The sequence below is a fragment of the Tamandua tetradactyla genome, chromosome 8, assembly GCF_023851605.1.
Source record: "Tamandua tetradactyla isolate mTamTet1 chromosome 8, mTamTet1.pri, whole genome shotgun sequence".
Classification (NCBI taxonomy): Eukaryota; Metazoa; Chordata; class Mammalia; order Pilosa; family Myrmecophagidae; genus Tamandua; species Tamandua tetradactyla.
In genome coordinates, this window is record NC_135334.1 from 61,861,818 (window position 1) to 61,887,202 (window position 25,385).

At 38.9% G+C, this 25,385-nt stretch overlaps 2 long non-coding RNA genes across 4 annotated transcripts in view; both read left to right on the top strand.

Annotated features, from left to right (window-relative positions):
• Positions 1 to 1,042: 1,042 nt before the first annotated feature.
• On the top strand, positions 1,043 to 5,821 carry LOC143644435 (uncharacterized). The gene is made up of 3 exons (XR_013156707.1): positions 1,043 to 1,618; positions 4,116 to 4,217; positions 4,414 to 5,821. It is a non-coding gene; the product is annotated as an uncharacterized LOC143644435 (long non-coding RNA).
• A 115-nt stretch (positions 5,822 to 5,936) lies between these two features.
• LOC143644434 (uncharacterized) overlaps positions 5,937 to 25,385 on the top strand; it is a 41,566-nt gene continuing 22,117 nt past the window's right edge. Inside the window, exons 1-4 of one of the 3 annotated variants that reach the window (XR_013156706.1) lie at positions 5,937 to 6,499; positions 7,427 to 7,479; positions 8,222 to 8,363; positions 11,706 to 11,830. This is a non-coding gene — a long non-coding RNA (uncharacterized LOC143644434). Of the gene's footprint in view, positions 8,364 to 11,705; positions 11,831 to 25,385 lie in introns of all 3 variants that reach the window. The other 2 variants (XR_013156705.1, XR_013156704.1) reach the window with 2 other exon arrangements.

Below are 25,385 nucleotides of genomic sequence, written 5' to 3' on the forward strand. Positions count from 1 at the left end.
AGACAGAGGCTACCAAGGGCTAAGGGGAGAGAGGAATGGGGAATTATTGCTCAGTGGGCCCAGAGTTACCATTTGGGATGATAAAAAATTTTGGCACAGTATGGTGGTAATGGTATCACAATTTTGTTAGTGTAGTTAATGCTACTGAATTGTACATTTAAAAGTGGTTAGAGTGGTGCAGTGGTGGCTCAGCAGCAGATTTCTCAGCTGCCATGCTGGAGACCTGGGTTCGATTCCCCGTGCCTGACCATGCAAACAAACAAACAAAAAGGTTAAAATGGCAAATTTTGTTATATGTCTGTTACTATGATAACATTTTTTAAAAAGTAAAAATGTGCATAGTTTCTGCAATCCCACTTCTTAGACTTTATTTTACAAACTGGCACCTATGTACAATATTTAATATGGCATCGTTTAATGGAAAAAGAATAAAAATAACCTAAAGTATCATTAATAAGGACTAGCTACATAAATGTAAATTCACACAATGTGTTATAATGATGGAAAACAATATCCAACTCTCTATATATTGATGGGGATCAATGTCCAAAATAAATTGCTAAGGTGCAGAACTGTGAGCATAGTATGATATCATTTTTATAAATAAAAGGAATTAGATACACAAGCTTTTATTAATATAGAATATATTTTATAATATTTTAAAAATTAACGACAGAAGTCACCTTTGCACAAGGTAATTGATTGTGAGAGGTGGACAGGTAGATTTTTTTTCCATTGTACACCCTCTAGAATTTTGAATTGCATGCATGTATTTTTTTCTGTCAAAAATAAGTATGACGGCGGGCCGCGGTGGCTCAGCGGGCAAAGTGCTTGCCTGCTATGCCGGAGGACCTCGGTTCGATTCCCGGCCCCAGCCCATGTAACAAAAACGGAGAAACAGAATACAATAAAACAAGAAAATGTTTAAAAATGTTTCCCTTTCTTCCTTCCTTCCTTCCTTCTATCCTTCCTTCCTTCTCTCTGTCTTTCCTTTAAAAAAAAAAAAAAAAAAAAAAAAAAAAAAAAAAATAAGTATGACCGATAGAAATACTAACCATAAGGGAGTGCAAGGATAGTTCAGCGGTAGAATTCTCACCTGCCATGGATGAGAAAACTAGGTTCAATTCCTGTCCCATGCACTTCACAGAGGGGGAAAAAATGAACAAATGGTGATGCAATAAGTCATAGTCACAAGGAAAACAAATGAAATGTGACCCCCACCATACAGCATACAAGAAAAATGCTATCTGTAAAAAGTAATTTAACTTTATATTGATTTGTGATTAGAAGATAATCTGATTTATTGGTTTCAAGGGCTTTTGTAAAAGTCAGCAAACTGAATTCCTAGATTCTAACTTGAACACTGTCAATTCATTTAAGTTAATTAACAGACCTGTATTGTTTCAGTAAAAGGCTAGTCATTGTTACAATTTTCTCATCTTTAAACTGATGGCAGTGTGCTGATCTGTTTTACAGAGTAGCCAGAAGAATATCTGATGAGGATTTCAACAGCAACTTGTAAAGGTGATGGCATTGCAGCGATGGGGTCTGCTACAATTTGAGGTCTCTAGGACAACTTTAACCAAGTGTCCTCCCTCCAGTTATCATTTCTAGAAGTGTAAGAGCATCTTAATTACCCAAATGGTTTGGATTTGTGGATCCAATCAACCCGCTTGCTTATCTTTGCCCTGAAAGGGCAACCCTGCCTTGGTCCTTGTGAGATTAATTTGGAGGAGCACCATTCTCCCACCACCAAAGCCCACCCTCACCCATCACCTCAGTCCCATGTCCAATCCATAGCCAAGTTCTGTTGCTTCTGTTATCCTGATGCCTTTCTCATTTGTCACTGAATCTCCATCTGCACAACCCAGAATAGCAGCTTGATGTGCCTACATGGAGCTCTCTGCTTGGATATTCTTCTGCTCTCACTGTGCCTTGGTCATTGTTATTAGATTTTCATCACTCATTAAATTTGGCCTTTTTGTCAAACCTGCACTCAAACTTCTCCTTGAGGGTTCCTACACTTGGAATACTAATTTACACCTATATTTCGTATGTTATACTTTGTGCATACCTTTTGTAGCCTTTATTATATCACCTATAATTACCTGTTAATCATGTTCATTCTTATTCGGCTGGGTGCAGCTCCTTCCCTGTTTCTAAACTATCATTTATCGATTACCTTTTATGTGCCAGGAATTCTACTAAGAATTTTACCTATGTTAACTCATTTAAACACTCCATCAGAAAACTTGGCAATGATCTTCACTTTAGAGATGATTCTAAGATCAGCGAGTTTAAGTGACTTGCTGTCACTTACAGCAAAGTGATTTAAGCCTCTGCTGCAGGATTCGGTCCCAGGAACATAGCAGATGCTCAGTGCTAGGTTGCTATGTAAAATTACTGAATGTAAACTTCAGTTTAGACACCACCTGCTCTAGGAATGCTTTTGTCATCTAATTCTGCCAGTGTCCCCTCCCCTTTATTACCTGTGAACCTTGAACACCTGATGGCAAGTGTATTTACCTCTATTATTGCACTTACCCGGTGTCTTGTAATGGCCAGTCAGTCCCAGTGACTGACTCTACGTCTATTGAGTGGACTGTGTGGATTATGTTTTCCTTCCTGCAGGGTGATCAGGGCAGGGGAGGGAAGCAGGACTGTTGCGCCAGCTCCTACGTGTTTTCTAGGGAGAAATGCTCTCAGCAAACCCAGGGCCGAGGTAGTTAATTTGCCCCAGTGGTGAGGAGGAAACTTCTTGTAAAAGCTAACTCCCCTCAGAACAATGTGGCCTTTTATTTTTTAGCTTTGGAATGGAGCCTAGCTGTCCGTGGAAACAAAGAGAGGAGAGATTCGCTCAACCAGTCTCGCACATAAAAAACTGGCCATGTCTGTCTTTGAAGTCTCCTTTATTTTGTTTAGAAAACTTTGGATTATAGGGGTGTTTGTGTCCTCCTTTTCTTCCTCAGTTCCTCACCCCCACCCCAATTTTTTTTCAGAGAAATGAGAGAACTGGGTGTAAGGGAACCTTTCTTTGAAACAGTGCAGAAGTCATTAATTAAGGCTCCCATTCATTCCTGCTGACACTTGCTCATCAATCAGATTTCCTCTTAGCATTCTGATGACCCTGCTGACCTGGAGCCGTCCATACTGTCTGGCAGACGAAACTGAAACCCAGACCACACACCAGAAAAGAGAGAGTGGGCTCTGCTTCCTGGCTTCCTGAGATTGAGGAGAAAGGGTCAGGGGACAAAGCTGGATGGTTGGGGAGCTCTTCTGGGTTGAGGTGAAGGTGAATAAATAAGACATTTTCTTGGCAGAAACAAGCGTTGCTCACTTCACTTAAGAGTGATTTAAGCTGCCCTTCCCGTTCTCCCCCTAATCCAGGTTGAGTCAAGGAGCTTGGAGTCCAGCCAACTGAGCCCAGGAAATGAGGCTAGCAATTCCTTTCTGCCAACTCGGCACTGCAGAAAGAAGTTAACTGTTCTAGCCTCCCCCAGGAAAAGACAGGGACCTGTTCTTGAGATAGAGGTAGCATCTGTGAGATTGTCAGCCTGAGCTGTGGGACCTTCCATCATTCAATCATTCACTAATATAGCTATCCATTCAACCAGTCAATAGACATTGACCTGGCACCTCTTTTTACTAAGCATCATGCTAATCCTGGGGACAAAACTGTGAGTGAGGCCAATACAGTTTCTGTCTTCATGGAGCATATAGTCTAGTTGGGGATGTACTTGAGACTTTTCCTCAAGATTGATCCAAGTGGGTAATATGCAATTAAAATTCAATGAGTAACATTTATTCATCTCCTTCTATGTACCAGGTATAGTGATAGGAGCCGGGAATAACAGAAAAAACCCCACCCTAAACTCCAAAACCCATGTCCTCAAGGAATTTGTGTAGCTGATGACAGAACAGTAAACAAGCTCACTAGGATTTGGTTGGTCAGTGTTGCTACAGCAGCCGCTCTGTATTCAGTGGGAGTAGGGAATGGTTTATTCTACATGAAGCAGGACAAGGTTTGAGAAGACTTCTGGGAGCAAATGGGGTCTTGGTTGGGCTTTATACTAAGTTATGCTGAATTATTCACATTCAAAATATTTTTGTTATAGAATCCAAGGGAAAGCTTTAGGCTTAGATGGAATATGTGCAATTTTTAAGGACAACAAAGTTGTTTTATATCATCACCTAATCGACCCTCATAATCCTCTGAGGTAAGTGTTGTTATTTCTGTTTTGAAGGTAAGGAAACTAAAGCTTTAAGTATGGAGCCAGGAAGTGAACCTAGAACTTTCTGTTTCATTATTTTTCATAACTTCATTGAAGAATAGAAGCTCTGATGAATTAGTAGGATTCATTGATACCTGCCAGATTTGTTACTGCTAATGAAAATCTTTGCTGTGCATGGCAGATACTAGGGGGATGAGCATGTGGAATTGGTTACTCTATGGAGCAGTAAGGCAGTAAAGAGAGGAACAAAGAAAGGATGGTGGCACAAGGAAGAAACAGAGGTAAGCATAGTTTTAATTTTCTTTTTTACTAGAAATCAGTACTTATTTAGAACAGCAAGGAACAAGACAGTGTAGAGAATGAGAATGAAGAATGAAAAGAGAAGGCTGAAAAAACATGCAGCAAGTGCTGGATGGGATCTAGAATGTTGGTGGAGAGAATTTAATCTCCTTCCTTTTTTTTTTTTAATACTCTTAGTTTATTTTGAAACAACTTTTTCTGATATATATCCAAATGATTTTGAAATTACGCTTATCTCAAGGTACACAGAAATTACTTATAAATGAAACACTGATAAAAGAACACCTAACATATTTAAGGACTTCAACATAATAGAATTCTCTTTTTCCAGCTTTTAAACTATTTTTTTCCATCTAAGCCAATATATACTATTTGGCATTTTGGGTTATATGTGCATATAAAGCAGACACATTTATCAAAGTGAGCATAAGATGAAACAGCATACAGTATCCTTTCTCAATACAATTAAATTTTCAGAGGCAAAGTGGTCCAAATGGGGGCAAAAAGTTGACTTCCTTAAGAAATAAACCAGTAGAAGAAAAATTAAGAATAATACTAAAGATTTGTACCCAAAATCTTTCTCTTTCCTATCCTTTTAACATACAAATGTGCACTCAGGGTATGTGTGAATCAAAATACTTGCAATCAGGACTGTGAACTCCTATGACTAGGGGGGTATGTAATTCAATAAAAGGCCTTGGGGGGAAAGAGAGGTAGTATAAGTGAATAGAGGGCATTTGTCCATCAAGTTATACACATTGGCTTAATAAAGAGGTAGATTATTTAAAACTCTCAGTGGGCTCAGATATTGAATTGGGCCTGAAAGGGATGTTTTACTTATTTGTTAAGATCATAATTAAGCATATTAGAAGGCTAGTCATCACTGGATGGGTTAAACGCTGAAGAGAAATCATTGTTACAAAACATTTTATTTTGTGGTTCTATTATTTTAACTCCACTATTTTTGTAATTGGGGCAAAACAAGAGGTCCAACTTGCTTAAGAACATTTAATGTACCCCATAAGTGGTCCAAATCAAAGATTTTTATTAATTCTTCTGCTAAACACAACATGGATTTCCATTTACAATTATTTTTTAAGATAAGAAACAAAAAGTCAATTGAAAAAAAATTTTGGCCTTGAGCTATGAAACATTTCACTTTTAACACACTAATTGACCTAGAACATCACTATAAAGTCATTAATCAGTGTTGGCCTTCAGCCATGAATGGATGCAGCTTTACTGTGACTTCTCCAAAAATGCTTTGCAGCACCCAGCGCACTGCTGGTACACAGTCTCAACGTTGGAGTCATTCCTATTAATAGAGGACTTCAATAATAAATTATTTTTGTGGGTCATAGCTCCCAAGCAGTTCAATTTCTGCTTTGCAGTTTTTAACTTCACTACCTTTTCTATTCAAATCTCTCAGACTGCTTTCATCCATAGAGCAGCCTGTTCCATTTCCTCATTCTTCTAGTATCCTCCATTCACAGCAAAGATTTTCAAATGTGGCAGTCTTCTTTGGTAACCTACTGGGTAACATGATTCATAGCAATATCACACATCTTCATGCGATTTTGCCCTCCATAATCAGGAGGGCTTCCTAACTCATAATAGAATGTCGCATCACTGTCTATCTTCCAATTATCTGGAATATTTTGATCAATTACAAGTTTCCTGAAAATTCTTCTGTGATGTGTGCCCCAGATGTACAAACAATACTGTCTTGGATGACTGTGCTGCCATCTTCTCAGGTGCAAAGAGAGGCACAGAGTGAGCCTCCTTCCTTTTCTTTACCTTTTGTAGTGACAGGTGGACTGGGAAGCTCAAGAAGCTCATAACGAGGGCCTTGATCTTATCATCTAAGAGCAAACTAGAGGCAGCAGAGTCTTGAATGGAGTTGGAAAAACTAGGAACTGCTGCTGTAGGGGAAAAGTTCCAGACCCAAATGAATAAAAAACTTGGTGGTGAGTCCAGTCCTCCGTCTTTTAACAGACTCCCCAGATGATTCAGATGCACACCAAAGATTGAGAACAACTTGTGCAGGGGACACCGTTGTTACCCCAGCCCCCTCATTACCCCCTTCCTGTAAAGTGGCATCAGAAAAGCAGATAGAGAGAGCCAAATAGGGATGAGAGCTCAGAAGGTGAGGATATTCCAGACTTCTTTTGGTATTTGACTTACATAGGTGAAAAGAGCATATGAGGCTAACCCTGAAAGTCTCAAGGCAGACAGTGATGTGAGGCTCTGATTGTCAGGAATGGGGGGAAGGGAGTGTGAGAGTACTGTCAGGAGCACAGAATTCTGAGAGGGTGCTCTTCTCAGGGTCAACCCAAACTCTCAGGCATTCTTTTCATTTCTGCAGCATAGGTGCTCTGAGGATTTCTCTTAACTCTAGAAGTGGATTTTTTCCTAGTGAAACTGAACTGCTGTCACTTGTTTAAAATCATCTGTGTTGACACTATATGGTCTCTTATAAATTGAAGCTTTGGGAAGTGGCTTGGCTTGTCCAAACCTTAATTTTGCCTTTAGGAATAACTCAGAGAAATGAAACACTGTGCTCAAGGTTACATAGTTCATAAAAGGCAATCCTGGAACCCCAGCCTTTGTAACTTCAACACCCATGTTTTTTTCTTTGCACCTTACAGCCTTTTCTGGTGATCTAATCTAGTTGTGGTGCCACGCAATGCTGCAGTTACTGGTTCCTTCAGTCACTTTGGGCAAGCACTTTTCCTATATGAGAAGGAAAAGAAACAAGGGGCATATTCTTTAGATAATCTTAATAACCAGTCCTATGTATACGGTGCTTTATAGTTCATAAAGCTCATCACAACATTTCCCAGTTGACTTCCACCAAAACCTTAAAGCAGATATTCATGTTATTTTCTCTCTAGAGATGAAGAAACCAAGTCTCAGAAGTGTTGAGTAAATTTCCAAAAAGCACATGGTAAGAGTGGAGTGGAGAACCTCAGCCAGATCTTTTATTTCTAGAGAGACCCACATCCAAAGACTCTGCTTCCCTACTTAGTGCAAGGACAGGAAACTAACGGCAAAACATTGTTATGTTTCTGTCATCTTCTCTGCAATGTGATAAAGGCCCTCTCCTTCTTATACTCTGACTGGTAATTGTGTTTTTGTGTCTGGTTGTGTTATTCAGCACAAGTGGAGTCTGGGTTTCTGACAGGTGATAAATGGCTACAGTTTCATTCCCCTCCCTCCTTCTGTTCTGAAGGTTGGCAACAATTGCAGCTGGGAAGCAGCTGCCCCAAACAGAGGTGTGGCAGAAGGGGGAGCCTCCAGAAGATGCTTGGCCAATAGTGCTTATACAGGACTTTGAAAGAACATCCTAAGTGAACTTAGAGCTTTCTTACCATCTGGTTTGCCACCTTTCCCCCTAGCTTAGAAGCCTGAATAAACTGGACCCTTCAAAAAGAAAAAAATAGAAGCTATAAATAAATTGCAAACAGAACTGATGATGTGTCTCTTATCGGTCTGCTGCCTGTTGACTTTGGCAGGGAGATAATCACCATGGGTAACAAGGATCCTGGCAGTCAGTTATTTTTCATCCCTGACCATTCTCTTCCATCATTGTTTTGGCTAATAAAACCCTGAAAGAATATCAAATCCCCAAAGCCCTGCAGTGTTGTGGTTTCTCTTTGTGAACCACAACCTCTTCATTCTTTCTCCAGCTCCCTCTCCCTGCTTGCCCACTCCACTCCACCCCTACCAACTGCCAAGGACAAGGAGGAGTGATGCAAGTGGCATTCTAGATCTCACATCCTCACTTCAACCAAAGCAGTTCTGCATCCATCTGCTTTATGAAATCACCTAGTAAGTATCATTTACTTTGAAAGATTCCTCTGTGAAACAGTTGAAAATGACATGCTGCCAAGTGTTCATGATCTCTAACTAAAAGCACAGAGATGGGGAAGACAGTAAGGTAGCTGCATCCAGGCTTCCTGTTCTCCACCCTTTGTATGAGTAAATGCAAGTTAATATTGGTGCTTATTATCCCCCTACCCTGTCCCACTCTACCCCCAACTATGATACCAGAAGGAAAAAGAAGTAATCCTGGTACATCCTGTTTATGCAGGTGTCTGAATGTCTTTTCTTTGACAGTCCTGAGTCTCTTGTAAATGGAAAAAAAAGGATGGCTACCCTGAAGTTTATTTAGTATTAATTCAAATTTTGTTTGGTCCCTGGAAAGGTCTGATGCTCCGCAGCACAGCAGTGTTCAAAGAGTTCTGTTCCTTTAACCCAGGCTCACTTACTCAAATACAGGCTGGGAGGATGCAAAAAGTAGTGGCAGGATTGGCTATCTCCAGAATTACAACGGCTTGTTCCAACACACCCTTCCTTGGTCCCTGGTATTCTGTTTGACTCTCATTGCTCTCTGATTGCTTTGTTCTCTTTACTTGACATCCTATTTTGGACTAATTTTTTATGACACACATCAGCAGTTTCCTTTTAAAAAAAGTTTACGCTCTAGATCCACAAAACTGCAAATGGGCATGAGCATGTGCCTACCAAAATACCCCACCTGGCGAAATCTTGAGTGTGGGGCAGCATCTTGCCTGAATTTCTTGTCAGGGGGAGATAAACAGGCATGTGAACACTTAAAGAAAATCCAAAGGAGGCAGAAAAATCTCTATTAGGATTGTGAACTTGGGCTAGTGTTTAAGATCATTAATTATCAGGTCAGGTCAAGTGCCTGAAGTCAGAATTTTTATGAGCCAGTCTTTGGTTTTAAACTGCTCACAGGAAGTGGAGGAGGATGTTTCAAAGGAAACAATTCCAATACAGTTTGCTCAGTGTTAACATATCTTTCATAACAAAAACCATAAGCAGAGAGTAACTGTTGGACTGTAAGCTCGATGAGGGCAAAGAATGATCTGGTTTACTGCTGTTTACCTAGACTCTAGCAAAGTGTCTGGGACATAACCATCATCTAACATATATTTATATATATATTTTCATATTTATATATATTTGTTTAATTGAATTGATTCATTTACTTCAAGTAATCCAATGATTTCACTTATTCATTCAACTATTTATTCATTCATTCAGCAATTTATTCATTCTTTAAATAGTGCTAACCATTCATAGGTATAGTAAGGACTTTAATTAGACCATAAAATTATCTTTAAATAGCAATAGGAAGAATTTTGATTAAATATAAATAAAAGAGTTATGGCCTTGAACATATCTTGGAGTAGCTGAAAAATAATGAGAACACCTACTCATTATTGCGCAATTACTGGACGCCGGTTTTCTCATAAGGTAAATAGCATCATCTTCCTTAAAAGCAGTAAGAAAAGCAAAGTTTATAGACTGTGAAAGCTTTCCTAGATCATATAATGGAGTCAAACCAGGTCTGATTTCAATGCCTGTGATTTTTTTCCTACCCTACCCTGCTTCTGCTAGAGGTGTGAAGCCTATGTCAGATCCTGAAGATGGAGAGGGACTCAAGCAGGGCTAGAGTTGGGAGAACTAAGCTGGCTGTTTTCTTGAGGAGCATGACCAAGAATTTGGTTTGATATTAGGGACCATGGTTTTTATCTGGAAAACAGAGAAGGGTATGACATGGCAGCAAGGGTTCCTGGCAGTAATAATAGGGCGTAGGGGTGAGGCAGGGGCAGGATTTGAAGTAGGACTAGAGTTAGAGACAAGTGGGGAGGTGGCAGTAATAAGTAGGATGAGGCCCATTGAAAGGGGGTTCTTGCAAGGATTGGAAGTACTATTGGGATCCAGATCAAGCAGGCTAAGTTCAGGGAACTAAAACATAAATCAGAAAATTATTTGCTGAATTGCACTGAATCTTGTTTTTAAATGATACATCTCTCATCTCATCACTTTCCCGTTATGTTAACACAATTGCAGTGTGGTATAATGCAAACAATCTTAGGGTTCCCCCTACTTCCTAACTTTGTAAGTTTAGTCACATGGCCTTATTGCCCTGGATTTCATTTTACCCATCTTTGAAGTAGGACTTTATCATTTGCCTAACTCTAATTATGAGGATCATATGAGACAGAGAATGAGTTAAATGCCAAACTGTTTCACAACAATTTGGATGCTGAGAATTTATAACCACTGAAGTCCTATTCTTATAGTTTTATGTGATATGCCTTCTCTAAAACGATGGCCTGAAATTGCACAAATGGACAATAGGCCTGGAAAGCAGAAGGTGGATGGAATGGTACATGCCAGTGATTACAGGGCCAGGGGGGCATTGATGATAAATGGACTGCAACCTTCTTTGAGGCAGGTGGTGCAGCCTAACTGAAAGTAAGAAGAAATGTTCATAAACAGTTCTTTATGCAGAAAGGAGGCAGTTTTTGCCTTGTTACTATGGACCCAATTGTTTCCTGGCTGTGTTTTGTGTGTCTGTGTCAGGACATTCTGAAGGCTTCTTTCAGGAACTTGGTGATATTGGCCTGCAGATAATTAGATCAGTGTCATCACTTTCACTGTCCCCCTTTTTATTCTGCTAGGACCATTTGCATGAGAATAGAAGTGGGTGATATTCCTTTCCCTTTAACAAGGTTTAGCTTCTTACTGAGATATAATCTGGGGAGACTTCCACACATAGGGGCTTTGGAAAAAAGTCCCATGTCAGCATGTGAGTAAGTCTGTTTTAAAGTGGGCTTTATGAAATCCAAATGCTCAGAACTTCCCAAAGTGGCCTTTCAAACATTTCCCCTCATGACACAGAGGATCTGAATTAATAAGGATGTAATTTGTTCAAAAAAAACTTTTAAGAGGACTGTATTCTGTAGTTCATAAATATATATATACTTTTTGGGGGTCTTCCCTTAGCTTACGGTTTATCAAAGAGCTAAACCTAATAAAAACTCGTTTGTAAACAATGAAGTTTGGGAGGCAAATTCATATTTTTGTTATTCATTTGCTATAAAGCAATGAAGATACAGTAAAGAACATGGATTTAAGTATCTTAGGACCAGATTTAAATATTAGTTCCACCTTTTACTTGTGGTGTGGCCTCGAGTACGCTGTTTTCTCATCCATAAAATGGGAATAACAAATTGACCCCAATGCTATCATTCTCATATATAAATATGTGAATATTTATAGAAAAGACCTAGCAAGAGGCACATATTAACTACTCATTAAATATTAATTTCATTTCTCTTTCATTTTCCCTTCTAGGATGGAAGAGATTATCGATGGTATCATTGCTACACTAGATTTCTTGAATCAATGGTTGTTACGTGCGAGCTGCTTTCCGTGATTGTGAAATCCTTGACGTGAAATTGTTTGTTTCTGATACATAGGTAGGCCCTGGTTTTGTTTCCTGCTTATTAAATGTAAGCAACTGGGCTCCCCAAAATGCTTCCAGCCTAGAAAAATTTATGGGCAATTTCTTTTGATGATATTCTTCTGTGCTAAGCTGGGGAGTGGGGGACCCAAAATAAGAGGAAAGTCTCCTGAATCATTTATGAAGCTAGTTTTATTCTTAGGTCAGTTTAGATATTGGATTTGTTAATTTATGTGTTTTTTTCCCTTTACATTTATCCCATTTCCTTGCCCCTTTCTAGTGGGTAGCTTGTTCCCTTGCCTTAGAATTTGCGGTAAGGTAGAGAGCAGAGATCTACTCACATCTTCCTTTCCTGGCTCTTGTTTTCAAAAAGCCTAAGTCCACCGAAGGGTTATCATGCTGGATATCCTAAGAGATAGGGGTGATGGAGACGGTCCTTTGAGAGGCATTAAGGCAGAAAGGAGAGGTTCCAGAAAACTGGAAAAGGGATAAAGATTTATGGGTCCCTTGAAAAATGAGGACTCTTTCTTTGCTCTCTGGAAGCTATCCCCTCCCTACCCTAGGAGGTACAAACCTTTGGAGGAGTTCTCAGCCTTGTCCAAGGTTCCCATGCTATAATTAATAATAATTAAAAAATAATAATAGCTAACACTTACATAGGCCAGGTACTGTTGAGGATTTTATTTATAACAATTCATTTATTTCCCATATAAACTTTATATGCTAAGTATTATCATTCCCCCCATTTTATAGATGAGGAAATTGAGGCCCAGATAGCTTGTAAGGGATAGAGCCAGAATTTAAACTCAGAATTGGACTTCTATGTCCATTTTCAAAAATCATTTTCCTGTGCTTCTGGAAAGAGCAGAGACTCTGGGACCAAATGTACCTGAAGATTATGAGAGACTGAGCTGTTTGTACAGCTTGGATGGAAGCTTGGTGGTGAGATTAAACCAATTTAAAGAAAATAAAGAAATGTGATAAATTTTTGTACATTGAGATTTATATCTGGTACCAAAGTCTGGCAAAGAGAGTATAAAAAAGTATTTACATATTTTCACTTAAAATGATATCAACATCAATAATAATAACTTGTACTTATTGAGTGCTTACTGTGTGCCATGAGATATATTTTCTTATTTCATCTTTATAGTCTTGTGGGAAGATAAGACCTTAGGATAATTAAATAACTGTGTCTTATCTTGGGCAAGACTTGGGCCTGTGCACAACCCTAGGGAGTCCCTCTTTATACAAACATGAATGTTCCCCTTTCTCTAGGAAACAATCCCCCACCACCACCACCACCCTGTCCAGACATGGCACTGTATGTCTAACGGTCACCAATCCCTTGTCTCAGGCAGCCGCATCTTGACTCCTCTTCCACAGCATTCTGTAGGAGAGTTCTGTGAGCTGCCTCCCACATGCATGGCAGTTCAGGGACAGCAAATCTGCAAGGAATGTGCTGGTTCATTTCCTCAGACCACCACCAGACAAACTGGGACAGATCTGCTTGTACACAAGGTTACTTTGTTCCCTCTGGAAATGGGATGCTGGAAAAGTGGGATGGCTCCAAGTTGAGCTGGGTAAGGTTATGGGGGTAGTGGCCAGCCAGGATGCCATGAAATCCTACTGACTTTAACTTGCCTTTTTCTTGATTTGGTGCTTGCCCTGGTATTGCAATCCTTTAACTGTCTTCTGGAGCTCTGAGAGACAGAGATTTCTGCCAGTTCTTGCTGGTTGTTAAAAGCCCTGAAGTTTTTCACTCTGCCATCTTGATGGTGCAGGTTCCATAAGCTTTTATGGGCCCTTCAGAGAGCAAGGTGAATAGGCAACCAGGTGGACTGAGTTCCAGAAGATGACAGGCTCCTTCAAGAAGAGACAGGACACAGAAACTGTTTAGCTGTTGGCAGAGCACAGGAGGATGAAGTGGTAATCATAGACACAGGCAAGAAGAGAAAGGCTAAGATTTAATGAATTATTAAAGGTCAAGTGGGACAGTTTTGAATCCTTGGAAGGCCCAGACACATGGGAATCTGCATTTTGTTACCAGGTTTTCTCCACAGTCCTCCACCAGATGGTCATGAGAAAGAATGGAGGCAGGGTAGGAAGCCGGAAGGAATCCACCCACTTCCCTGACCCTTCTCTTGTTTGAAGCAAAAACTGTCCTCCAAAGAGAGAAGAAAACCCTCATGAATCTTGGAAATATCTTCAGTTTAAATACTAATCAGATACATAAAAATTATGAATGAATCATTAGATAGGAATATCTAGTGCTCTTGAAGAAGGGAATGAAAAATCTGTCAAACATTTCCAGTGTGTATATAAATGGGTATAGCCATTTTAGAAATCATTTGTCAACGTCAATTTAAAAATTAAACCCATCATTCATGCATTTACAGAGTTCAGGCTATGTGGAAAGAGGGAGCTAGGATAGGAACTGGGTCAACCAGTGCCTTATTGGGAACATCTTATACCTCACCAAAATGTTCTCCTCTCCCTATAAATACCTACCTCCTGGGCTTTGGTGTTATAGCCTGTTTTCATTTCCTAAGGCTGCCAGAATGCAATTTACCTGAAATGGGTTGACTTATACAATGGGGATTTATTAACTTACAAATTTGCAATTCTAAGGCCATGAAAATGTCCAAATTAAGACATCAGAAGGAAGATACCTTCTGTGAGGAAAGGCTGCTGACATCTGGGGCTCCTTTGTCACACAGGAAGGCACATGGCTGGAACCTGCTGATCCCTCACTCCCAGGTTCCATTGCTTTTAGCTTCTGAATCCAGTGGCTTTCTCTCTGAGCTTCTGTGGATCCTCTCTTAGCATCTCCAGGGCATTTCTTGCCAAGCTTTCTCTCTCTGTCTCTCCCTGTCTCTGCCTTTTACCCTCTCATAAAAGGCTCCAAGAAAGGATTAAACTCACCTTGAATTGGATGGGTCACATCTCAATTGAAACAACCTAACCAAAAGGTCCATGCACAATAGATCTGCACCCACAAGAAAAGATTAAAAGAACATGGCCTAACAGAAAGGGGCGAAGATGGTGGCTTAGTGAGGTGTGGGATTTAGTTGTCCTCCAGAGCAGCTAGTAAATAGCAAGGAACAGTACAGAACAACTGCTGGGGCCACGTCAGTGACCGGACACAGAGCATACCCCAGTCTGGACCAGATGGACCAGCTGCGAGCCCACCAGAATCATGAGGGCCCCAAGCCACGAGGGCTGGTGCCCCTCCCTCACAGGCTGTTTCCCAGAGGGAAAAGGAAAAGGACATTACCAGCAGCAGGGGCTGAGCGCAAGCGAGTTCCAATTGTGGAATTAATTCACAAATTCTGACTACTAAAAATAGGCCCCCAGCTCAGCTGAACCCTGAGTAAAAGCGGAGGTTGCTGGTTTTTGCCCTGACGCAGAGTGGACAAGGCTGACGGAAAAAGAAAAAAGAAAAAAACAAACAGAGGTTTATTTGATTAGATAGCACATAATACATGAAAGGATCTGGGCCCTGAAGGAAAGGAGGGGTCACATAGTACCTGAAGGCACACAAAGCAACATACTAACTTAAGCTCTTGATTGGCAAACCCGAGGAATGGGGGTCCTGCTCTGAAAAGGATTTTTCTCTTTCTTTTTTGTGGCTGTGTTTCTACAGCTTGACTGCTCTTTAGATACAGCTGCAAGGCTTCTCAGGCTCTCAGGCCCTAGGCATAGGCAGAATTGAGCTTGTTTGACTGTTTGTCTGGAGCCTGTGCCTTTCCCAGGAGAGAGGTGGGGCCCAGCTCAGGTGGAATCCCTCCCTCAAGGAAGTCAGACCCCAGGGTCTGGAAAAGTGAAGTGATTAAAGCCAGCTTACAACCTCTCTTCTGTCTCAACCATGTCCCCAGCAGGGAGAGTCTGCTGAAGTTAAAGGTACCCATCACCTTATGCTGGTGGGCCACAGGCAGAAAAGCATGACATACTGGGCAGGACAGGAAAAACACAGAGTACAGAGGCTTCATAGGAAAGTCTTTCAACCTGCTGGGTCTCACCCTCAGGGAAAACTGATGCAGGTGACTCTTTCCTCCTGAGAGGAGGGCAGTTTGGTCTGGGAAAATCCAGCTTGGGTCTATAATACCTAAGTAGACCCTCCTAAGTCGGGGGTGGGGGGGTGGGGGGAAGTCACCATACAGGCCAGACAAGAAACAAAGAAATAAGAAGTGAAAAATTCTGATCTGTTAAACAAAACCTAAGCTAGAGGTCCAGAATAAGATAAACTGAATGTCAAAGAACAGATAGACAACAAAGTCATCCAGCAAGAAAATCCTAGAAAAAAAAAAAAGTGAAAACAATTGCCAGAATAAGCTGATTAAGGTAATTAAATGCCTAGACACTGGCAAAAAATAACAAATCATATTAGGAAAATTGAAGATATGGCCCAGTCAAAGGAACAGACCAACAATTTAAATGAGATACAGGTGTTGAAACAATTAATTCAGAATTTTTGAACAGACATGGAAAACCTCATCAAATATCAAATCAATTAATTGAGGGAGGATATAAAGAAGGCAAAGAAAGAACAAAAAGAAGAAATCGAAAGTCTGGAAAAACAAATCACAGAACTTATGGGAATGAAAGGCACAGTAGAAGAGATTAAAAAAAAACAATGGAAACCTACAGTGTCAGATTTCAAGAGGCAGAAGATAGGATTAGTGAACTGGAGGGCGGAACATCTGAAATCTGACAAGCAAAAGAAAATATAGGGAAAAGAATGGAAAAATATGAGCAGGGACTCGGGGAACTGAATGACCACATGAAGAACATGTATATATGTGTTGTGGGTGTGCCAGAAGGAGTAAAGAAGGGAAAAGGAAGGGAAAAACTAATGGAGAAAATTATCACTGAAAATGTCCCAACTCTTATGAAAGAGTTAAAATTTCAGATCCAAGAACTACAGTGTACACCAAACAGAACAGATCCAAATAGGCATACTCTAAGACACTTACTTAATGTCAGATGTCAAAGAGAAAGAGAGAATTTTAAAAGCAGCAAGAGAAAAGCAATCCATCATGAGGGAAGCCCAAGAAGACTAAGCATAGATGTTTCAGCAGAAACCATGGAGGTGAGAAGACAGTGGCATGATATATTTAAGATCCTAAAAGAGAAAAATTGCCAACCAAGAATTCTATACCTAGCAAAACTGTCCTTCAAAAATGAGGGGGAAATTAAAACATTTTTAGGCAGAAAATCACTGAGAGAAACCAAGAGACTGGCTCTGCAAGAAATACTAAAGAGAGCACCAGAGATAGATAGGAAAAGACAGGAGAGAGAGGTGTGGAGAAGAGTGTAAAATGAAGACTATCAGTAAAGGTAAAAAGAGGAAAAATTAGATATGACATATAAAATCCAAAAGGCAAAATGGTAGAAGAAAGTACCGCCCTTACAATAACAACACTAAATTGCCAATGGGTTAAACTCCCCAATCAAAAGACATAGACTAGCAGAATGGATTAAAAAACAGGACCCATCTATATGCTGTCTGCAAGAGATGCATTTTAGGCCCAAGGATAAACACAAGTTGAAAGTGAAAGGTTGGCAAAAGATATTTCATGCAAACAACAATCAGAAAAGAGCAGGAGTAGCTATACTAATATCCAGCAAATTAGACTTTAAATGTAAAACAGTTAAAAGATACTAAGAAGGACACAATGTATTAATAAAAGGAACAATTCATAGGAAGACATAACAATCATAAATATTTATGCACTGAGCCAGAATACTCCAAAATACATGAGGCAAACACTGAAAAGAGAAATAGGAAAATCTGCTATAATAGTTGGAGACTTCAATTCCCCACTCTCATCAGTGGACAGACCATCTGGACAGAGGATCAATAAAGAAACAGAGAAGTTGAATAATACAACATATGAGCTAGACTTAACAGATATTTATAGAATATTACACCCCACAACAGCAGCATATACCTTTTTCTCAAGTGCTCATGGATCATTCTCAAGGATAGACCATATGCTGGGTCACAAAGCAAGTCTCAATAAATTTAAAAAGATTGAAATCATACAAAACACTTCCTCAGATCATAAAGGAATGAAGTTGGAAATCAATAATAGGCAGAGTGCCAGAAAATTCATAAATATAGGAGGCTCAATAACACACTCTTAAACAACCAGTGGGTCAAGGAAGAAATTACAAGAGAAATCAGTAAATATCTCGAGGCAAATGAAAATGAAAACACAACATATCAAAATTTATGGAATGCAGCAAAGGCAGTGCTGAGAGGGAAATTTTTTGCCCTAAATGTCTATATCAAAAAAAAAAAGCAAAAATTGAGGAATTAACTGTCTACTTGGAAGAACTAGAGAAAGAACAGCAAACTAATCCCAAATCAAGTAAAAGGAAAGAAATAATGAAGATTAGAGCAGAAATAAATGAAATTGAGAACATGAAAACAATTGAGAAAATCAACAAAACCAGAAGTTGGTTCTTTGAGAAAATCAATAAGATTGAGGGACCTTTAGCAAGACTGACCAAAAGAAGGAGAGGATGCAAATAAATAAACTCAGAAATGGAAGAGGAGACATAACCACTGACCACACAGAAATAAAGGAAGTAATGAGAGGATACTATGAAAAACTTTATGCTAACAAACTCGACAGTGTAGATGAAATGGACAACTTCCTAGAAAGGCATAAAGAACCAACATTGATTCGAGAAAAAACAGACAGCCTCAATAAACCAATCACAAGTAAAGAAATTGAATCAGTCATTAAGAAGCTCCCCAAAAGAAAAGTCCACGATCAGATGGCTTCACATGTGAATTCTATCAAACGCTCAAGAAAGAATTAATACTAATCCTGCTCAAACTCTTCAAAAAAATTGAAGAGGAGGGGAAGCTACCTAAGTCACTCTATGAAGCCAACATCACCCTCAAACCAAAGCCAGACAAAGATACTACAAGAAAAGAAAATTATAGACCACTTTCTCTTATGAATATAGACGCAAAAGTCCCCAACAAAATTCTTGCAAACAGACTCCAGCAGTACATTAAAAGAATTATACACCATGACCAAGGAGGATTCATCCCAGGTATGCAAGGATGATTCAACATAAGAAAATCAATTAATGTAATATACCATATCAACAAATCAAAGCAAAAAAACCACATGATCATCTCGATTGATGCAGAAAAGGCATTTGATAAAATTCAACACCCTTTCCTGTTGAAAACACTTCAAAGGATAGGAATAGAAGGGAACTTCCTCAACATGGTAAAGGCAATATATGAAAAACCCACAGCTAACATCATCCTCAATGGGGAAAACTAAAAACTTTCTCGCTAAGATCAGGAACAAGAGAAGGATGTCCACTATCACCATTGTTATTCAACATTGTGATGGAAGTTCTAGCCAGAGCAATTAGACAAGAAAAAGAAATACAAGGCATCAAAATTGGAAAGGAAAAAGTAAAACTCTCACTGATTGCAGATGATATGATATATGTCGAAAACCCCGAAAAATCCACAGCAGAACTCTTGAGCTAATAAATGAGTACAGCAAAGTGGCAGGTTACAAGATCAACACTCAAAAGTCTGTAGTGTACACTAGTACACTATACACTAGTATTGAATAATCTGGGGGAAATCAAGAAAAAATTCCATTTTCAATCGCAACCAAAGGAATAAAATATGTAGGAATAAATTTAACCGAGACAAAAGACCTGTACAAAGAAAACTACAATAAATTGCTAAAAGAAATCACAGAAGACCTAAATATATGGAAGGGCATACCATATTCGTGCATTGGAAGACTAAATATAGTTAAGATGCCAATTCTACCTAAATTGATTTAAAGATTCAATACAATACCAGTTAAAATATCAAAAACTTACTTTTCAGAAATAGAAATACAAATAACCAAATTTGTTTGGAAGGGCAGGGTGCCCCGGATAGCTAAAAGTATCCTGAGAGAGAAAAATGAAGTCAGAGGTCACACATTAACTGACTTCAAGGTGTACTACGAAGCTACAGTGGTCAAAACAGCATGGTACTGGCATAAAGATAGATATACTGAGCAATGGAATTGAATAGAGTGTTCAGATAGAGACCTTCTCATCTATGAACAATTGAAGCCAACTCACCTGGGACAGAACAGTCCCTTCAATAAATGATGCCTAGAGAACTGGATATCCACATGCAAAAGAATGAGAGAGGATCCATACCTCACACTCTGTACAAAAATTAACTCAAAATGGATCAAAGGCCTGAACATTAGATCTAAGACCATAAAACTGTTGAAGAAAATGTAGGGAAATATCTTATAAATCTTATAATAGGAGGCAGTTTCCAGATCTTACACCCAAAGCACGAGCACTGAAGAGAGAAACAGAGAAATGGGAATCCTCAAAATTAAACACTTTTATGCATGAAAGAACTTCGTCAAGAAAGCAAAAAGACAGCCTATACAATGGGAGACAATATTTGGAAACAGTATATCAGATAAAGGTTTAGTATCCAGAATATATAAAGAGATTGTTCAATTCAACAACAAAAAGACAGACAACCCAATTACAAAATGGGCAAAAGATACGAATAGACATTTCTCAGAAGAAGAAATATAAATGGTTAAAATGCACGTGTAAAATTGCTCAACTTTACTGGCTATTAGGGAAATGCAAATCAAAACCACAAGGAGATGTCTCACACCCACCAGAATGGCCATTATCAATAAAATTACAAGTGCTAGAGAATATGTGGAGAAAGAGGCACACTTATCCACTGTTGGTGGGAATGTCAAATGGTACAACTGCTGTGGAAGGCAGTTTGGTGGTTCCTCAGGAAGCTAAGCATAGAATTGCCATATGACTTGGCAATACCATTGCTAAGTATCTACTCAGAGGACATGAGGGCAAGGACACAAACAGACATTTGCACACCAATGTTTTTAGCGGCATTATTTACACTTGCAAAGACATGGAAATAGCCAAAATGTCCATCAGCAGATGAATGGCTAAACAAGCTGTGGTATACATATACGATGGATAATGACACAGCTGTAAGACAGAATAAAGTTATAAAGTATGTAACAACTGGATGGACCTTGAGGACATTATGCTGAGTGAGATTAGCCAGAAATAAAAGGACGAATACTGTATGGTCTCACTGATATAAACTAACATTAATGAATGAACTTGGAGAATTTCAGCTAAGAACAGAGGCCATCAGGAGATAGAAATAGGGTAGATATTGGGTAATTGGAGCTGAAGGAATACAGATTATGCAACAGGACTGACTGTAAAAATTCAGAAATGGATAGCACAATACTAACTGTAATACAATAATGTTAGACCCCTGAATGAAGCTGAATGTGAGAATGATAGAGGGAGGAGGGCTGGGGACACAAATGAAATCAGAAGGAAAGATATACGATAAAGTCTGAGATGGTATAATCTAGGAATGCCTACAGTGTACAATGATAGTGACTAAATGTACAAATTAAAAAATGTTTTGCATGAGGAAGAACAAAGGAATGTCAACATTGCAGGGTGTTGAAAATAGATGGTAATTCATTTTTTAAAACTTCAACTTATGTGTGAGACTAAAGCAAAAATGTTTATTTGGTACAAACTTTACATTTTGACTAGTGCATTTCCTAATATAACTTATGTGGATAGTTTAATTGAACACCATAAGTACATGGAACCTTGAGTGGGGCATGTCATTTTGTAGGTTTTTTCACAGTGATGCCCTGATAAATCCCGGAGTGATTTGAACAGTGAATAAAAAAGTACTTGCAAAGTCCCTTTGGAGGAATGGCAAGAAAGGGGGAAAATTCAACTTCCCCAGGTGGAGAATTCCTGATATTCTCACAAGCAGTAGGGACAACCAAAGCAATAGGCCAAGCCCTCAATCTTGGGGTTTGTTCATGTGAAACTTATCCCTGCAAAAGGATAGGCAAGTCTACTTAAATTAGGCCTAAGAGTCATCCCTAGAGAACCTCTTTTGTTGCTCAGATGTGGCCTCTCTCTCTCAGCCAACATAGCAAGCAAACTCACTGCCCTCTCCATCTCTACATGGGGCATGACTCCCGGGGTTGTAAACCTTCCTGGCAATGTGGGACAGAAATCCTGGAATGAGCTGGGACTCAGCATCAAGGGATTGAGTAAACCTTCTCAACCAAAAGGGGGAAGAGAGGAATGAGACAAAATAAAGGGTCCATAGCTGAGAGATTCACACAGAGTTGATAGATTATCATGGATGTTATTCTTACACATTATATAGATATCACCTTTTTAGTTAAGGTATATTGGAGAGGCTGGAGGGAAGTGCCTGAAAAGGTAGAACTGTGTTTCAGTAGACATGTTTCTTGAAAATAACTATATAATGATATAGCTTTTGCAATGTGACTGTGTGATTGTGAAAACCTTGTGTCTGATGCTCCTTTTATGTACCTTATGGACAGATGAGTAAAACATATGGATTAAAAATAAACAAATAATAGGGGGAACAAATGTTAAAATAAATTTAGTAGATTGAAATGCTAGTGATCAATGAAAGGGAGTCGTAAGGAGTATAGAAAAAATGGGGGAAACAAAGGCTAAAATACATTGGGTAGATGGAATTACTAGCAGTCAATGAGAGGGAGGGGTAAGGGGTATGGTATGTATGAGGTTTTTTCTTTTTTCTTTTTATTTCTTTTTCTGAATTGATGTAAATGTTCTAAGAAATGATCATGGTGATGAATGTACAACTATGTGGTGACATTGTGAGTTATTGATTATATACCAAGAATGGAATGATCATATGGTAAGAATGTTCATGTTTGTATGTTGTTATGTTTTACAAAAAATTTTAAAAAAGCAACAGAGAACATCAGGAGATAGAAATATGGTAGATATTGGATAATTGGATCTGAAGGGATACAGACTGTGAAACAGGACTGATCATAAAAATTCAGAACTGGATAGCACAATACTACCTAACTGTAATACAATGTTAGTACACTGAATGAAGCTGAATGTGAGAATGACAGAGGGAGGAGGACTGGGGGCACAAATGAAATCAGAAGGAAGGATAGACAATATAGACTGAGATGGTATAATCTAGGAATGCCTACAGTGTACAATGATAGTGACTAAATGTACAAATTAAAAAATGTTTTTGTGTGAGGAAGAACAAAGGAATGTCAGTATTGCAGGGTGTTGAAAATAGATGGTAATTCATATTTTAAAACTATAACTTATATGTGAGACTAAAGCAAAAATGTTTATTTGGTACAAAATTTGTATCTTGATTAGTGCATCTCCTTATATAACTTATGTGGACAATTTAATTGAACACCATAAGTACACAAAACCTTGAGTAGGGCATGAGATTTTGTAGGTTTGTCCAGAGTGATGCCCTGATAAATCCGAGTGATTTGAACAGTGAATAAAAAAGTATCTGCAAAGTCCCCTTGGGGGAATGGTGAGAAAGGGGGAAAATTCAACTTCCCCAGGTGGAGAATTCCTGATATTCTCACAAGCAGTGGGGACAACCAAAGCAACAGGCCAAACCCTCAATCTTGGGGTTTGTTCGTATGAAACTTATTTCCACAAAGGATAGGCTAAGCCTACTTAAAATTAGGCCTAAGAGTCACCCCCAGAGAACATCTTTTGTTACTCAGATGTGGCCTCTCAGCCAACACAGCAAGCAAACTCACCGCCCTCCCCCTCTCTACGTGGGCCATGACTCCCAGGGGTGTAAACCTCCCTGGCAATGTGGGACAGAAATCCTAGAATGAGCTGGGACTCAGCATCAACTGATTGAGAAAACCCTCTCAACTGAAAAGAGGAAGAGAGAAATGAGACAAAATAAAGAGTCAATGGCCGAGAGATTTCAAATAGAGTCAAGAGGTTATCCTGGAAGTTATTCTTACACATTATATAGATATCACCTTTTTAGTTAAGGTATATTGGAGAGGCTGAATGGAAGTGCCTGAAAATGTAGGGGTGTGTTCTAGTAGCCATGTTTCTTGAAAATGACTGTAAAATGATATAGCTTTTGTAATGTGACTGTGTGATTGTGAAAACCTTGTGTCTGATGCTCCTTTTATCTATGGTATGGACAGATAAGTAAAACATATGAATTAAAAATAAATAAATAATAGGGGGAAGAAATGTTAAAATAAATTGGGTAAAGGGAAATACTAGTGGTCGATTAGAGAGAGGGGCCAGGGGTATGGTATGCATGAGTTTTTTCTTTTTATTTCTTTTTCTGGAGTGATGTAAATGTTCTGAGAAATGATCATGGTGATGAATATACAACTTTTTGATGATATTGTGAGCCATTGATTGCACACCAGTATGGAATGTTCATACGTTAAGAATGTTCGTGTTGTATTTTGATTGGTTTTATTAATAAAAATTTAAAAATAAATAAATTAATCATATTTCAACCTTCTTATAAATCTGGGTTTCTTGAAACATGATACATTGCTACCTCCATCAAGGTGTGGCATAGATAGATGCATAGGATGTAGAAAAGCAGAGTGCTAAGATAATAGCTATTATTTGAGAGCTTTTAATGTGCCAGGTTCATGCATTATCTGCTACAATCCTCACAACAACTGTAAGGACTAGTTTCAATTACTGTGCCTTTCCAAAGTAAGGGAAATGAGGCCCAAAGTGGTAGAGCTGGGGATTTAAACTCAGGGTGCTACAATGACTGAACTCATAACTACTATGCAATATTACCTTAGAGACACTACAGAAGAATGTGTCTATTACTGGACAAAGGCAGTGGATTTTTTGCCCAATGCATTCAATGAACAATTCCTGAGACACCAAAGTTTCAAAGAGTGAAAGAGTTTATTGCTAGGTGTAAAGCACTGAATTACAGTAAAACTGATAGTTTTATAGTATTAAAAGATGGGTAGGCTTTAGAATAATGAGCATATTGGTTCTAGATGATGTAATTAGAGATGATCTGATTAGTGAGCATGTGCAAATTGATTACATGCTTAGTCACAGAACATATGTATGAAAATGGAGGCCTTAATATGATGATGGACATGATTTTTAGTATTATAATGAGGTATAGGTGACTTATAGGTTAAGCTACTGCACATGTCAGGTGGGCTCATTTTGGTTAGATCCAGCTTTGGTTTTCAAGATAACTTTGGATTTGGGGTGGTTAGTTCTGGGATGACCCAAGACCCTTCATTAATAAACATTAAGGGATGTCTTCAGTGATCACAAGACTCCAAAGTTGAAAAACTGGATAAATGTACAAGTGAAGGTTAATCACAAGGTTTTACAATCACAAGGGCACAAGATAAAGGCTATACAATCACTATCACGCAGCTGGATTACAGTTCAGAGATTTTAAGTATTTCCCTCTGACTACTCTAATATACCAGAAAGCAAAAAGGAGTATTTATATAATGATTCAGTAATCATAATCACCCACTAAGTCCTAACTTCTTGGTTACATGTCTGTGGGAATAAAAATAAGGAAAGGAGGACCAAAGTTTTGGAGAACATTCTTGGAAGAAAAGAATCAGAAGGTGACCCAGATATTACTTTACATGAAGAATGAGACACTGTAG